Source organism: Mustela nivalis (assembly GCF_964662115.1).
Source record: "Mustela nivalis genome assembly, chromosome: 4".
NCBI classification, from domain to species: Eukaryota; Metazoa; Chordata; class Mammalia; order Carnivora; family Mustelidae; genus Mustela; species Mustela nivalis.
In genome coordinates, this window is record NC_139023.1 from 41,146,007 (window position 1) to 41,163,509 (window position 17,503).

General features: G+C 34.1%; 1 long non-coding RNA gene across 1 annotated transcript in view; it reads left to right on the top strand.

The window, feature by feature from the left end:
* Positions 1–3,579: 3,579 nt before the first annotated feature.
* The window catches only part of LOC309863222, a 433,055-nt gene continuing 419,131 nt past the window's right edge, over positions 3,580–17,503 (top strand). Inside the window, exon 1 of the long non-coding RNA XR_014310934.1 lies at positions 3,580–3,659. This is a non-coding gene — a long non-coding RNA (uncharacterized lncRNA). The remainder of the gene's footprint in view (positions 3,660–17,503) is intronic.

The window sequence follows — 17,503 nt, forward strand, 5'->3', positions numbered from 1 at the left end:
ACACTTTGAAGAGTTTTGATCAGGAAGGGATGCTGTACTTTGTCAAATGCTTTTTCAGCATCTATGGAGAGTATCATATGGTTCTTGTTCTTTCTTTTATTGATGTGTTGTATCACATTGACTGATTTGCGGATGTTGAACCAACCTTGCAGCCCTGGAATAAATCCCACTTGGTCGTGGTGAATAATCTTTTTAATGTACTGTTGAATCCTATTGGCTAGTATTTTGTTGAGTATTTTCGCATCTGTGTTCATCAAGGATATCGGTCTATAGCTCCCTTTTTCGGTGGGATCCTTGTCTGGTTTTGGGATCAAGGTGATGCTGGCCTCATAAAATGAGTTTGGAAGTTTTCCTTCCATTTCTATTTTTTGGAACAGTTTCAGGAGAATAGGAATTAGTTCTTCTTTATATGTTTGGTAGAATTCCCCCGGGAAGCCATCTGGCCCTGGGCTTTTGTTTGTTTGGAGATTTTTAATGACTGTTTCAATCTCCTTACTGGTTATGGGTCTGTTCAGGCTTTCTATTTCTTCCTGGTTCAGTTGTGGTAGTTTATATGTTTCTAGGAATGCATCCATTTCTTCCAGATTGTCAAATTTATTGCCGTAGAGTTGCTCATAGTATGTTCTTATAATAGTTTGTATTTCTTTGGTGTTAGTTGTGATCTCTCCTCTTTCATTCATGATTTTATTTATTTGGGTCCTTTCTCTTTTCTTTTTGATAAGTCGGGCCAGGGGGTTATCAATTTTATTAATTCTTTCAAAGAACCAGCTCCTACTTTCGTTGATTTTTTCTATTGTTTTTTTGGTTTCTATTTCATTGATTTCTGCTCTGATCTTTATGATTTCTCTTCTCCTGCTGGGCTTAGGGTTTCTTTCTTGTTCTTTCTCCAGCTCCTTTAGGTGTAGGGTTAGGTTGTGTACCTGAGACCTTTCTTGTTTCTTGAGAAAGGCTTGTACCGCTATATATTTTCCTCTCAGGACTGCCTTTATTGTGTCCCACAGATTTTGAACTGTTGTATTTTCATTATCATTTGTTTCCATGATTTTTTTCAATTCTTCTTTAATTTCCCGGTTGACCCATTCATTCTTTAGAAGGATACTGTTTAGTCTCCATGTATTTGGGTTCTTTCCAAACTTCCTTTTGTGGTTGAGTTCTAGCTTTAGAGCATTGTGGTCTGAAAATATGCAGGGAATGATCCCAATCTTTTGATACCGGTTGAGTCCTGATTTAGGACCGAGGATGTGATCTATTCTGGAGAATGTTCCATGTGCACTAGAGAAGAATGTGTATTCTGTTGCTTTGGGATGAAATGTTCTGAATATATCTGTGATGTCCATCTGGTCCAGTGTGTCGTTTAAGGCCTTTATTTCCTTGCTGATCTTTTGCTTGGATGACCTGTCCATTTCAGTGAGGGGAGTGTTAAAGTCCCCTACTATTATTGTATTGTTGTTGATGTGTTTCTTTGATTTTGTTATTAATTGGTTTATATAGTTGGCTGCTCCCACGTTGAGGGCATAGATATTTAAAATTGTTAAATCTTCTTGTTGGACAGACCCTCCGAGTATGATATAGTGTCCTTCCTCATCTCTAATTACAGTCTTTGGCCTAAAATCTAATTGATCTGATATAAGGATTGCCACTCCTGCTTTCTTCTGATGTCCATTAGCATGGTAAATTCTTTTCCACCCCCTCACTTTAAATCTGGAGGTGTCTTCGGGCTTAAAATGAGTTTCTTGGAGGCAACATATAGATGGGTTTTGTTTTTTTATCCATTCTGATACCCTGTGTCTTTTGACAGGGGCATTTAGCCCATTCACATTCAGGGTAACTATTGAGAGATATGAATCCAGTGCCATTGTATTGCCTGTAAGGTGACTGTTATTGTATACGGTCTCTGTTCCTTTGTGATCTACCACTTGTAGGCTCTCTCTTTGCTTAGAGGACACCTTTCAATATTTCCTGTAGAGCTGGTTTGGTATTTGCAAATTCTTTCAGTTGTTGTTTGTCCTGGAAGCTTTTAATCTCTCCTTCTATTTTCAATGATAGCCTAGCTGGATATAGTATTCTGGGCTGCATGTTTTTCTCGTTTAGTGCTCTAAAAATATCATGCCAGCTCTTTCTGGCCTGCCAGGTCTCTGTGGATAAGTCAGCTGCCAATCTAATATTTTTACCATTGTATGTTACAGACTTCTTTTCCCGGGCTGCTTTCAGGATTTTCTCCTTGTCACTGAGACTTGTAAATTTTACTATTAGGTGACGGGGTGTGGGCCTATTCTTATTGATTTTGAGGGACGTTCTCTGAACCTCCTGAATTTTGATGCTCGTTCCCTTTGCCATATTGGGGAAATTCTCCCCAATAATTCTCTCCAGTATACCTTCTGCTCCCCTCTCTCTTTCTTCTTCTTCTGGAATCCCAATTATTCTAATGTTGTTTCGTCTTATGGTGTCACTTAATTCTCGAATTCTCCCCTCGTGGTCCAGTAGCTGTTTGTCCCTCTTTTGCTCAGCTTCTTTATTCTCTGTCATTTGGTCTTCTATATCACTAATTCTTTCTTCTGCCTCATTTATCCTAGCAGTTAGAGCCTCCATTTTTGATTGCACCTCATTAATAGCTTTTTTGATTTCAACTTGGTTAGATTTTAGTTCTTTTATTTCTCCAGAAAGGGCTTTTATATCTCTCGAGAGGGTTTCTCTAATATCTTCCATGCCTTTTTCGAGCCCGGCTAGAACCTTGAGAATTGTCATTCTGAACTCTAGATCTGACATATTACCGATGTCTGTATTGATTAGGTCCCTAGCCTTCGGTACTGCCTCTTGTTCTTTTTTTTGCGTTGAATTTTTACGTCTTGTCATTTTGTCCAGATAAGAGTAAATGAAGGGGCAAGTAAAATACTAAAAGGGTGGCAACAACCCCAGAAAAATATGCTTTAACTAAATTAGAAGAGATCCAAAATTGTGAGTGGGGAGAAAGGGGATAAAAAGAGGTTCAAAAACAAAGAAAGAAAAAAAAAAAGAAAAGAAAATAAAAATTTTTTAAAAAAAGAAAACACCTGAGAAAAATGTAAAAAAGAAAAAATATATATATTAGATAAACTAGTAAAAAATCGTTAAAAAAGAAAAAGGTAACAGTTAAAAAAAAAATTTTTACCCGAAGGCAAGAAGAAAAAGAAAAAAAAAAATGAAAAAGAAAAAATTAAATTAACTGCAAGACTAAAAAAAAAATCACAGGAAAAAAGCCATGAGTTCCGTGCTTGGCTTTCTCCTCCTCTGGAATTCTGCTGCTCTCCTTGGTATTGAAACCGCACTCCTTGGTAGGTGAACTTGGTCTCGGCTGGATTTCTTGTTGATCTTCTGGGGGAGGGGCCTGTTGTAGTGATTCTCAAGTGTCTTTGCCCCAGGCGGAATTACACCTCCCTTACCCGGGGCCGGGGTGAGTAATCTGCTCGGGTTTGCTTTCAGGAGCTTTTGTTCCCTGAGCGCTTTCTGTAGAGTTCCGGAGGACGGGAACACAAATGGCGGCCTCCTGGTCTCCGGCCCGGAGGAGCCGAGAGCCCAGGGCCCCACTCCTCAGTGCGCCCTCAGAGAACAGCGCCCAGTTATTCCCGTCTGCCTGACCTCCGGCCGCGCTCCGAGCTCACCGAGCCTGCGATCGGTTCAAGGTAACACCGAGCTGTGAGCTTACTGTCGGCTCTGTCTCTGCAGCCGGCTTTCCCGTTCCAATACCCGCAAGCTCTGCGACACTCAGACACCCCCGATCCTTCTGTGACCCTGCGGGACCTGAGGCCACGCTGACCCCGCGTGGGCTTCGCCCCGGTTTAGCCTCTGGAGCGATGTCCCTCAGCGGAACAGACTTTTAAAAGTCCTGATTTTTTGCGCGGTTGCTCCGCCGCTTGCCGGGAGCCGGCCCCTCACCCCGGGGTCTATCTTCCCGTCGCTTTGGATTCACTTCTCCGCCGGTCCTACCTTTCAGAAAGCGGTTGTTTTTCTGTTTCCAGAATTGCTGTTCTTCTTCTCTTTGATCTGCCGATGGATTTTCAGGTGTTTGCAATCTTTAGATAAGCTATCTAGCTGATCTCCGGCTAGCTGAAGCAGTCTCAGCTTGCTACTTCTCCGCCATCTTGACTCCTCCCCCCAATACCATTTATTAAAGAGACTAGCATTTCCCATATGATACTCTTGGCTCCTTAGTTATAAATCAATTGACAATGTATGTGTGGGTATACTTTGGGCTTTATATTTTGTTCTCTCCAATGATATATGTGTCTGCTTTTATGCCAGTACCATTCTGTTTTGATTACTATAGCTTTGTGATATAGTTTAAAATTGAAATGCATGATGCTTCTGCTGTTTTTCTTTTCAAGATTACTTTTATTATTTGGAGTCTTTTGTGGTTCCATAAAAATTTTTAAATAGTTCTAAATTTCTGTAAAATTGCCGTGGGAATTTTGATAGAGATTGCATTGAATCTATAGGTTGATTGGATTAAGATGAATATTTTAACAATATTCTTATTCATGAGTATGAAGTATCTTTCCATTTCTTCATTTTCTTTTTGTAAGAATTTTACTTATTTATTTGACACACACAGAGAGGGAGAGAGAGAGAGAGAGCACAGCAGGGAGACCTAGAGGAGGAAGAAGGCCTTCTGCTGAATGGGGAGCTTAAAGTGAGGCTTGATCCCAGGACTCTGGGATCATGACCTGAGCCAAAGGCAGACACTCACCAGACTGAGCCACCCAGGCATCCCCATTTATTCTTCTTAAATGTATTTAATCAGTGTCTTATAGGTTTCAGTGTACAGCTGTTTCACCTCCTTGGTTAAATTTATTCCTAGGTATTTTATCCTCTGAGATTAAAAATTAAAAAAAATAAAAAAAAAAAAAAGATTTTTCCTGGGGTCACTTAAGCAGGTCATGATCCTGCTCGGTGGAGACCTTGCTTCTCCACTTGTTCTGCCCCTCCCCACTGCTCATGCAAATAAAAAAATAAAATCTTTCAAAAAAAGATTCTTCTTTCTGACTGATCATTATTAATGGATGGGCACAATTCTGTATGTTGATTTTTTTTTTTTATCCGACCCCTTTACTGAATTTGTTTATCGGTTTATCAGTTCTAACAGATTTTATTTTGCTGGAGTGTTTAGGATATATAATATATGTATTATCATGCCACCTGCATATTATGTCACCTTCAAAGAGTGATAGTTTTACTTCTTTTTAATTTGGATGGTATTTATTGTGTTTTCTTGCCTAATTCCTCTGGCGAAGACCTCTAGTACTATGTTGAATCAAAGTGGTGAGAGTGGCATCCTTGTGTTGTTTCTGATCTTAGAGGAAAAGCTTTCAGTTTTTTTCACCTTTGAGTATGATGTTAGCCTTGGGTATGTCATACGTGGGTATGTCATATGACTTTGTTAGGTTGAGTATGACCCCTCTATACTGCTTTGTTGAATTTTTTTTAAATGGAGATTGAATTTTATCAAATGCTTTTCTGCATCTATTGAAATGGTCATCTGATTTTTGTCCTTTATTTTTTAAATGTCACCTACCATATTGATTGATTTGTGGATGTTGAATATACTGTTTTTGTTTCATTCCATGTTTTATTCTTTCTGTTCCTTCATCTCTACCCTAGTTTTCTAGAACAAACAGCAATCGGCCTTATGTATTCAAGTCACTTTGCCAGGTTCTGCTTTGTTTTGTGAAACACAAACCAAGGCAGACACGAATATGGGTAATTTGGTAATTTTGTCCAATCAAACTGTATTCTTGAAATACTTATTGGTAAAATTATAAAAACACAAATCCTTGCCTTGTTTTTAGCTCTGTCTTCTTTCCCATACCTGTCTTTAGTTTCTGTGTGGCCTGAATTGTTCTTTCGTAGATCTTCAAACATGTATTACTTTGGTAGCCACTAAAAATAGATTTCTGATAATATTTTTCTCAAAACCTCTATTATGAAATAGTCTCTGCACTAAGTAAAAGAATTTCTGTTGCCCTTTAAATTAATCATATACACATTTATGTTTCTTTACTATCCCTACATGTTGAATAGGGCATTCCCTATTATGAACCCCATCTATCTGGCTACTTATCCACATATCTAGGATTGTATCTGGATTGACCACAAATAGAAAAATTGAAGAGAAGAAAAGCACATTTTTGTTTTAGAAAACTGTTTTTGTTTTGAGAACTCATAAATTTTTAAGTGATGCATTTATATTCAAGATAAATCAAGCTAACTGTATAATAATTATCTGTTTTGACTTCAGAAATTGACTGCATTATGAACACTTTCATTGAAAGGTGAATACAAGAGTACCCAGAGGCCTTTTCAATGGAGCTACAATTAGATGAAACTATATTATTCTTTAGCATGCTGTGTTTCCCATTAGTTGGTGATCAAAGAAAAACTCCAAAGAAGATCAGTAGGATGCAAGATTGATTACAGACTGATTCAGCAGTGTAATCACTAGCTAGTGCAATCTCAGCATGAATGGAGTCCCCAGAGAGCGAGTTGCTATCTGATAGCTCTACAGAGAGGAGAAATCAAATGACTTCTAGAATGTAGATTGGTTTGGATTGCATTAAACAGGAAAGGATTATATCTCACACTGTCATCCATCCTGGCATCCAAGAACAGTGCATCTAAAACATCTCATTTCCACGGAAGGTATACATCAACTTTGCTGCATAGCCTGATTCAGCAACTCCTGGGAAGAAAAGGAAACTGCACAATTGCTGTGTGAAAACAGCTGCAATTAATTATGGTGTGCCTTTTGGTGCTTCTTGCCAAGGACATAAGACTAATTTTTCATTATTATTCAATTTATATCCCTTATGTTGATAATTCTCCCTTAACATTATAAATCTAAAACATAGCATTTTCTGTCTATAGTAATTATTACAATCAATACTGAAAGCACTGGGAACAAGAGAAGAAACAATAAAAGGGGAGAATATATTATTGGGATCTAGTTCTAGTTTTGCTAAAAAAAAATCTATCTGTATAACTATAATTGAATTATTTAACTTAGCTGTGTTTCAGTAGACTCATTAAAAAAATGGGATAGTCACATATGGAATACCTGAAAGCAGGACGTCTGAATTTTATAATTTTTACTTTGAAATTCTAGCTATGATTCTATGAATAACTATACATAAATTTCAAATGGAATGTAGGCACTTTTAAAACACTCTTGAGCTAAAATAAGTGTAGTGAATAATTTATATTTGGATTCTAAATCCTTCTTGTCCATTGATTAAATAACTTAAACAGTTTAGTATAAAGGACAGATTAACAAAACACCTCTGGAAAATAATCACATAGAAAGCACACCACTGAAACATCCTATCTGCATTGGTTTATCTTAGAGAAGAAAGAAGTAGAATACATCCAGTCCTTTCTTATGAAAAGACACAGAGCAAAATAGGTTTCATAGAAAAATCCTAGTATTTCTTGATTCTCCTGGGAATCATCCCATATTGAAAAGAGAACCAGAAGGGGGCTGTAAGAGTATATTGACAATGTATCAGAAGATCTTTCTTGGATACAATGGCAACAAATTGAACCTGGCAAATTGTCTAGCAGGGGAGATGCTCACTAAGAAAGATCCTTTATAACAACTAACAAGGGCAATCAGTGTTATTCTAGAAAATGTTCCATTGAACTAATCTATCTGCAGAGACATTTAGAATTGTTTACATGGTTCTTATATCTGGGCTCCACACTTATTCAAGTTCTGCTATCCATCTTCAGTGGCTTATATTTTAAATTCATATTTTTTTTTTCCTTTGTCCCTCTTTTCCTTTAACATTCATCAACATTCTCTGGCCCACTTGGAATTAGAACTTCAAAGTAATTTTTGCTGTCTTTGTCTTTTCTGAGCTCATACTGAGATCTCATGGATTTCTTTAGTTGTACCTTTCTACTGCTATCCCTCTAACTCTTCACACCATGTTTGACTTGAACCACAGCAATAGCTTTCTAACTGGTGTTTTGTTTTAAACTGCAATTCCTGCCAAACCATTTAGTATAGCACTGCCAAATTAATCATGCTAAAATGTAGATTTCATCTGCCATTCTATTGTTCAAAAGTTTTCAAAAAATCTCCATAAAGTGTAGGCTAAAAACACACCACCATATTGGTATTAAAATAAATTTAAAATCTAGTCTTGATGACCTTTAGTAAACTTTACACTCATTTCCTATTTGTAATAAATGGTCACTTGAGCTTGTCTTGCCTTTGCTGCTCCCCAGAGAGACGGACTAGGATTTCATTAGGCACACCAGTATCAAACTAGACCCATATAAACGTGAATTCAACTTATCATAGACCTTCATACTTGGTCTTTGTACGTGTACTTGTTTTTGTTTAAAGGTATGGTGTAGTACCTGAACTACATAAACAACATAAACTATTAAGTATAAATCTAAATATATTTCCCATTATTTGTTTAAGGAATAATCTAAGGTGTTATAAATTTAGTTTGCAGAATTTGTTTATCTGTTTGTTTCCTTAGCTTAAGTAAAATATATTTTGTAAATTATATAACATTTTGTAAATTATATAACATTTAAAACAGTAACACACAAGTACTTGTCAATAACCAGACTTCTGTTGATATGTACAGTGGATTTCACATATATTCATAGACATCAAACGATAGAGTCCCATTAAAATATGCACAAGTACAAATACACACACTTGTCCTCTAGCAGGAACAAATAATTAAAAACTCATAGATTTTAAGATAATTATTTTAGCAATACAGATCAAGAGAAGAAAATAATTATATTCAATGAATTAGTATGCTTAGGAAAAATTTCAAAACTAAACCAAATTTTAATTATGTTTAAAGAAATATAAAAATGCCTTCAATTAGCAGCTCTGAATCCTGTGTTTTTCATAGATTTCAATTTGGAAAAGTATAATTTTTCCTTAGTTAATGTTTGATTAGGAGTATCTAACCCCTAGGGACAGTGTTTCTCAAAACGAATCAAATTTGTTGTCCAAGCTAAAACCTCTAGAGATTCTGATAATCAGCAGCCAATATTTTTTTTTTAAATATTTCAGAATATTTAAAGGGACAATCAGTGTTGAGAGTCCTTTTCTATCCAGAGTGATCTCTCTCTCTCTCTCTTTTTAACCATATTCTTTTATCTATCTTGAATCCTTCACTTATTTTACTTGGCACTTATTTTTTTTCCAACTTTGCTGATATAATATTGATATACGTACAGCACTACATAAGTTTTAGGTATACTGCATGCTAATTTGATACACTTGTATATGGCTAACTAATTACCACCTCAATATTAATCAGCATCTTTATTATGTCACATGATACTTCTTTTTTGTTGTACAAACATTAAAGATCTACTTTCTTAACACCTTTCAAGTATATAATACCTATTGCTAACTATAATCACAGTCCTCTGCATTAAATCCTTAGGTTTATTTATTTTCTAACTAGAAATTTATACCCTTTGACCAACATCTCTCTCCATTTTCCCTACCCAACAGTCCCTTGAAACCACTATTCTACTTTGTTTCTAGGAATTTTTAGATTACCCTTATAAATAACACCATTTGGTGCATATCATTCTTTGACTTATTTCATTTAGCAAAGTGCCCCCTGGTTCCACCCATGTAATCACAAATGGCAGGATTTCCTTCTTTACCATGGCTGAATAACATTCTATTTTGCGTGCATGTGCGTGTATGTATGTATGTGTGTATATTCACAACATCTTCTTTATCTATTCATTAATTGAAGAACTCTCAGGTAGTTTCTATAGTTTGACTATTGTGAAATGTTGAAAAAAAATAGAAATGAATATACAGTTAACCCTTGAACAATGTGAAGGTTGGGGCACCAACCCTCACACAGTCAAAAACCTGTATATAACTTACAACTCCCCCCAAACTAAACTATGGGTAGCTTACTGTTTACCCAAAGCCTTACCAATAACATAAACAGTTGGTTAACACACATTCTCTGCTTTGTATGTACTATGTACTGTATTATTACAATAAAGTAAACTAAAGAAAATAAAATGTTAAGAAAATCATACAGAAGACAAAATACAATACATTTTTATTATATAGAATTTTATTTAAAAAAAACTTTATTCTCATAGAATACATTTTCACATTAGAGATTCCTACAATGGGAAAATAACAATTTATTACTTACAGTTTTATTTTTTGTAGACAGATTATTTTAGGACAAGTAAAATAAACACATTTGAGGATTAATTCTTGGTTTAGAATCTACATTACTTTAATACATCTATGAGGGGACCTCTTCCCTACATGGAACTTCTCTATACAGAAGCTCTGTAGGCTCTTCTTTCTAGGATTTAAAAATTAATAATATAAAATATCAGTATTTCCTAATTTTAAAGTTTCCCTTGGACATGTAACCATCAATAACTGGTATTGAATGAACAGAGAGGGAGATTTTCAAAAATTAAACACTAATTTTCTGCAAAGTCTTTACTTACGAATTAAAGCCACCTAGGTGGCTCAGTGGGTAAGGGTCTGCCTTAGGCTCAGGTCATGATCCCAGGGTCCTGGGATTGATCCCCACATTGGGCTCGCCCGTTGGGAAGTCTGCTTCTTCTCTCAATCCCCCTGTTTGTGTTCCTGCTCTAGTGATCTGTCTCTCTAGCAAATAAATAAATAAAATCTTTAAAAAAATGGAAGCCAAAATACATTATAGTACTCTAGTATTTATATGTAAAGAAAATCTGTGTGTAACTGGACCTGCACAGTTCAAACTTGTGTTGTTCTAGGGTCAGTTGTATTTCTTCAATATACTGTTTTTATTTCCTTTGGGTATATAATCAGAAGTGAGATTGATGGATTATTTAATAGTTCTGTTTTTAAATTTTTGGCGAACCTCCACAGTTTTCCATTGTGGTCCTATCAATTTACATTCCCACCAACAATGCAACAATTGTGGACATGTTCTTCACATCTTTGACAGCTTATTTTTTGTCTTTTTGATAATATCCTTTCTAATTGATATGGGACAATATCTCATTATGGTTTTAATTTGCGTTTCCATGAAGGTTAGTGATGTTGAGCATCTCTGTGTACCTGTTGGCCATTTATAGATCTTCTTTGGAAAATGTCTATTCAGTTCCTCTGCCCATTTTTAAAATAGATTGCTTGGTTTTATTGTTGTTGAGTTTTATTAGTTCCTTATATATTTTGCATATTAATCTCTTAGAAAATACATGGTTTGTAAATATTTTCTCCCTTCCTGTAGGTTGCATTTTCGTTTGTTGATTGTTTCTTTTGATGTGCAAAAACTTTTTAGTTTGTTGTAGTTTCACTTACTGCTTTTTTGCTTTTACTGCTTTTTGGTGTTATATCAAAAAAATTGTTAACAAGAAATATTTAGTTGACTGTATATATGAAGATCTGTTTCTGGGCTCTCTATTCTTTTGCATTGATTTATTTGTCTGTTTTTATGCCAGTACCATAATGTTTTGATTACTATAACTTTGTAGTATAGCTTGAAAGCAGGAATTGTGATGCGTCAAGCTTTTTGTTCTTAGGTTTACTTTGGCTTTTCTGTGTCTTTTGTGGTCTATAAAAAAAGTTAGGATTTTGTTTTGTTTTGTTTTGTTTTCTTTTATTTTTCTGTGAAAAATGCCATCAGAATTTTGATAAGGATGCATTAAACTTATAGGTGGCTTGGGATAGTATGGAGATTATATCAACAGTAGTTCTTCTAATCCATGAACATGGGATATATTTTCATTTGTATTATTTGAAATTTGTTTTATCAAAGTTTATAGATTTGTGTGTACAGATCTTTCTGCTCCTTGGCTAAATTTATTCTTAAGTATTTTATTGAGCTTGTTACTATTGTACATGGAGCTTTTTTTTTTTTTTTTTAAATTCTCATTCAGATACTTTGTTAATGTTTTGAAATGCAACTGACTTCTCTGTTGATTGTGCATCCTGCAACTTTATTAAAGTCATTAATTAGTTCTAATAGTTTTGGGGTGGAGTTTTTAGGATTTTGTCCATATAGTATCATATAATTTGCAGACAGATTTGTCTTTGTCCTTTCTAATTTGAATGTTTTTTAGTTCTTGCCTGATTACTTTGGCTAGGACTTCTAGTGCTGTGCTGATTAAAAGTGGTGAGATTGGGAACTTTCATCTTGTTTCCAATCTTAAAAGAAAAGTATATTAACTTTTCACTGTTGAGTTTGATATATGTGCAGTTACAAATATGGCCTTTACTGTGCTCAGGTATGCTCTTCTATTTTTTTTTTAAGATTTTATTTATTTATTTGATTTAGAGATAGAGAGTATGAGTTGGGGGGAAAGGTAGAAGGAGAGGAGAGGGAAAAGCAGCCTCCCCATTGAACTGGAACCCAATGCAGGGTTCCATCTCAGGATCCTAAAATCATGACCAGAGCTGATGTCAGATAAGATGCTTGACCGACTGAGTTACTCAGGCACCCCTTGATTTCTGTTCTTTGTATATGCAATTTATTGACAATTTTTATCATGAAAATATATTTCATTTAGTCAAATGCTTTTTCTACATCTTTTGAGATGATTATATGAATTCGATCCTTCATTTTGTTAGTGTGATATATAGAATTTATTGTTTTGCATATATTAAACTATCCTTAAATTTTGGGGATAAAGTTCACTTGATCATAGTATATGACCTGTAATATGCTGTTCATTTCTGTTTCCCAATTTTCTGTTGGTATTTCTTGCATTTATATAAGGGATATTTTATTATAGTTTTCTTTTCTTATAGTGTCCTTATCTGAATTTGATATCATGTAATACTGGCCTCATAAACTGAGTTTGGGAGTGCTCCTTCATCTTTACCTTTGAGAGAGTTTCTGAAAGATTGGAATTAACCTTTTTTTTAAAATGTTTGAAAGAATTCACCAATGTAACCATCTTGTGTTGGGCTTATGGACTTGTCTTTATTGAGAGGTCCTTGGTTATTAATTGAATCACCTTATTTATTATTGTCATGTTTATATTTTTTGTTTATTGTTCAGTCTTGATATATTGAATGTTTTTAAGAATTTATCCATTTTTCTAGGTTTTACAGTTCATTAGCATATAATTGTTCATACTACTCTCTTAAGCATTTCTGTGGTAACAATTACAATATTTACTTTTTTATTTTATTTTATTTATCTCTCTCTCTTTTTTTTTTAAACCTAGCTAAAGTTTTATAAATTTTGCTTGTCTTTTCATAATGTCAACTCAGTTTTGTGGATATTTTCTATTGTTTTTGTGTTCCTTATTTCATTTATTTCTGCTCTGATCTTTGTTATTCCTTTCTTCTCAATCTTTTACCCCTGATTTATTTCTCTTTTTCTGGCTAGGTTGCTTACTTGAGGCTTTTCATTTTTCTCAGTATAGTTATCAATTGCCAAAAGATTTCTCCTTAGGTCTGCTTTTGGAGGTTCAGTATATCTGTTTGTATTTGTTTGTATTCAGTATATTTGTTTCCATTTTCATTTCTTTCAATGTATTCTTTTAAAATTTTGCTTTTAGATTTCTTCTTTGACCCATTTGATTCAAGGATATGTTGTTTAATTTGTACATATTTATAAATTTTCTAGCTTTCCTCCTCCCTCTGATTTATATTTTCATACCATTGTGATCAGAAACAAGTACTTAGTATGATTTTAATTTTTCTCAAATTTGTCAAGCCTTTATCAAAGTGTATTATGTAATCTGTCCTGGAGAATATTCTGTGTGTCCTTGAGCAGAAGGTACATCTTGCAGCTATTAGATAGAGTGTTCTCTAGATATCTGTTATTTCCATTTTGTTTAAAGTCTGGTTCAAGTCCAACATTTCCTTGTTCATCTTCTATGTGGATCATCTACTCATTGTTAAAAGTAGGGTACTCAAATATGCTATTATTGTATTATTTATTTTTCTCTAAAGATCTGTTGGTGTTTGGGGCACTTGGGTGGGACAGTGGGTTAAAACCTCTGTCTTCGGCTCTGGTTATGATCCCAGGGTGCTGGGATTGAGCCCCACATTGGGCCTTCTGCTCAGCAGGGAGCCTGCCTCCTCTTCTCTCTCTCTCTGCCTGCCTCTCTGCCTACTTGTGATCTCTGTCAAATAAATAAGTAAAATCTTAAAAAAAAAAAAAAAGATCTGTTGGTATTTGCTTAATATATTTAGTTTTTCCACCATTGGGTATGTGTATATTTATGATTATTATATATGCTGGATGACTTGACAATATTATCACTATATAACTATCTCCATTATCCTTTGTGATTGGGTTTTGGCTTACAGTCTATTTTGTGTGATGTAAGTGTAACTAGTTCTACACTCTTGGTTTGTGCTTGCATATAGTATCTTTTCTACCCCTATGCTTTAAATTTATGTTGTCTTCAATGCTGAAATGGGTCTCTGGTATAGTTGTTTATTTGTCCTCCCCCCTTTTTTCTATTTAGCCACTATGTTGTTATTATTGTTGTTTGGGATTTATTTATTTATTTGAGAAAGATAGAGAGAGTGGGAGCAGGCCGAGGGACAGAAGGAGAGGGAAAGAATCTCAAGCAGACTCCCCATTGAGCTTAGAGTCCAAAATGGTGCCCTATCTCGGGGACCCTGAGTTCATGACCTAAGCCAAAATCAAGAGTTGAACACAATCCACTGAGCCACCCAGGCACCCCACGCCATTATGCCTTTTATTGGAGAATTCAATCATTTTTATTTAGAGTAGTTTGGGTAGGCAAGGCTTTATTAACATTATTTTGTAATTGTTTTCTGGCTATTTTATAGTTCCCTTGTTTCATTTTGACTCTCTTAATGCCTTCTTTCGTGAGCTGATGACTTTCTTGGTGTTAGTGATATGCTCTCTCTTCTTTATCTGTTGTGAATCTACTATAGTCTTTTGTTTTGTGGTTACCATGAGGTTTACATAAAACTGTGTTGGCACTCATTTAAGGTACAGTGGGCCTTGGACATAGTAGATATTTAATATAGTTTCTATTTTATTTACCAGTTAGCTTTTTCTTTTTTCTTAAGAAACAAAAATGATTCTCAAAATCATTTTAAAAATAATTTTTAAGTGAATCCTCTTTATCCAATTATAATATGATAGTCATTACATGAGGTAAGAACTTACATAGGAGAAATGACTCTAAGAAAATGTGTAAATATATCCATCAAAACTTATCTCAGTAAGAATTGCATCTATATGCATTTTATGAAGTTCCTGATAAAATTTCTTAACCAAATACTTGTTTATTTTTGTCATGGTATGTAATGAGATATCTAGAGATAAGCCTTTTATGACTGGTGGGGCAGAAACATGGTGGTATTAAAGAGCCCAACATTTTATTCTATTCCATTCTATTTTATTATTTTATTTTTATTTATTACTTTTTTTAAGAACCAAGCATTTTAAATTATCACTTGGACATAATAATATCTTAAGGATGTATCCTATCCATTTGGTTTTAAGATGGATGCTGTATCCAGGTCATTCTGTTTTCCAGCCTGAATGAAAACATCATATCAAGGAAAAAATGTATGGCTTATAATAAGTGAAGCACAACTTAAGTTCTGCTATGACTCATTTAATTGGTCATACCTGGCTGCAAAAGGATGGAACTGATAATTGGGCCCAATTGTAATTCATGCAGCATCAAACAGTCTAATGATAATCAAAAAGGGAAGTATAATTTTAGGAGAATCAAATAGAAGAAACTTCCACAAATACATAATTAGTACCAACTATTTAAAAGGCATGAATTTGTGTTCTTGGGTAAGTATTATGTTATTTAAAATTCACCTTAAGTGGTAGGTGTTAATTTCATATTTTTACTTTGTTAGAAAACTTATGGATAAAATAGCATAAGTAATTTGCATATGAACACTTAGCAAAATTTGGATTTGAATTCTAGTCTTCTGGATCTAAAACCTTCGTTATTATACACAGAAATGTATCTTTTATTTTGTCACCTTATGAGAAAAATAAAAGTGAAAGAAAAAGAGAGTTGGATTGTGAAGAAATTCTTTGGCATTGGTTAACAGAATTTTTTTGAACACCACAAACTTCTGCAACAACCTTGACATTGAGTTTATACAAATGTGAAGAATCAGATGATGCCTCTATAGAACAGTATCCCAAAGGCAGTATAAAATCCCAAAGGCAATATAAAATCTTTACCCATTAAGTTCAACTCCAATGTTCTGCAAAAATTTTGCCCCTAAAGTAGATTCCAATAAACAAGAATGATTTAGTCAGCAAGGACAATGTAACACTGATGCTACAACCATTCTTCAAAACTATGCACAATTGCACATTATTATTTTCCTGTACCCAGCTTTCAACATAAGTCTTAAGAGCCTGTATGTCAGCATAATGTAAGTACTGCATCACTAGTCTAGTTACAAATTTTCTTCATAGAGAAATAAATAGTGTTTATCTTTCCTGTTATTTCTGACCCTTCTGTGTTTGACCTCTATATTGCATTTTGTTCTAAAGGACTCAGACTTTGAAAGGGTGTGTATATTTGACAACAGTGGACTAATCTAGCGTTTCCTTTTCCCTTTTAATCATAATCTTCAATCAAATAAACATAGCATTTTATTTCATGACTATATGTTAGGTTGTATCTTATATTTTGTGGTTTATATACATTATAGAATATATATGTGGTTTATTCAATTAATTTTAAGTAATTATTTCATTTTTTCATCTTTTCATAGACTACAAGTGAAGTTTATTCCATATTACAACTTAATTATATTTGGCACCTTTAAAACTTTTACTTCATGTTTAAGTTAACCTTAAAGACTATCTTTCCATTATTTTATCGATAGTCCTAATACATACTTTCTATCTTTATTCTCTGCTTTAATACAGATATTTTTCATTGTGTAACTTTTTACCTGTTGAGCTCATGTAATGATTTAGAGAAAAGAATGCAAACCTAAAGCTAGGAAATTTGGGTTAATATCCCAGTGTCATTTAATAGTTGAGTATCCTAAGGAAAAATAGCTTAAAGTTTTAATGTTTTAGTTTTCTTCCCTGAAATATGAGGATAAGAATGCCATTATTGTCTCCGGATGTTTCAAGAATCAAATGTGTATCAAATTCATATATACTGAAAAAGTTCAACTCTCTATATACAACATTATTTTAGGATTTACATCTTCATCTTATCAGATACAATATTTGCCCTATAATCCAAGAATTATGAAGATTAATACAATGAAGTTTATACCTCATATTGACAGAGGAAACTTTTGAACTTTCTCTAGAAGTATTTTAGATACAACTGATGGTTATAGATTTTTTTTACTAGTATTTCAATTTAGACAACATAATATCTTAAGAAATCAATTATCCTTTTATTGTCCTTGATGAAAATTCTATTCAAATAAAATGTATTTAAATCTTATTAAGTATAGCTTTTGAAATAAAAAGAATCCTTCTCCTTGAGGACTTTCTTGGAAAAGATAGGAGAA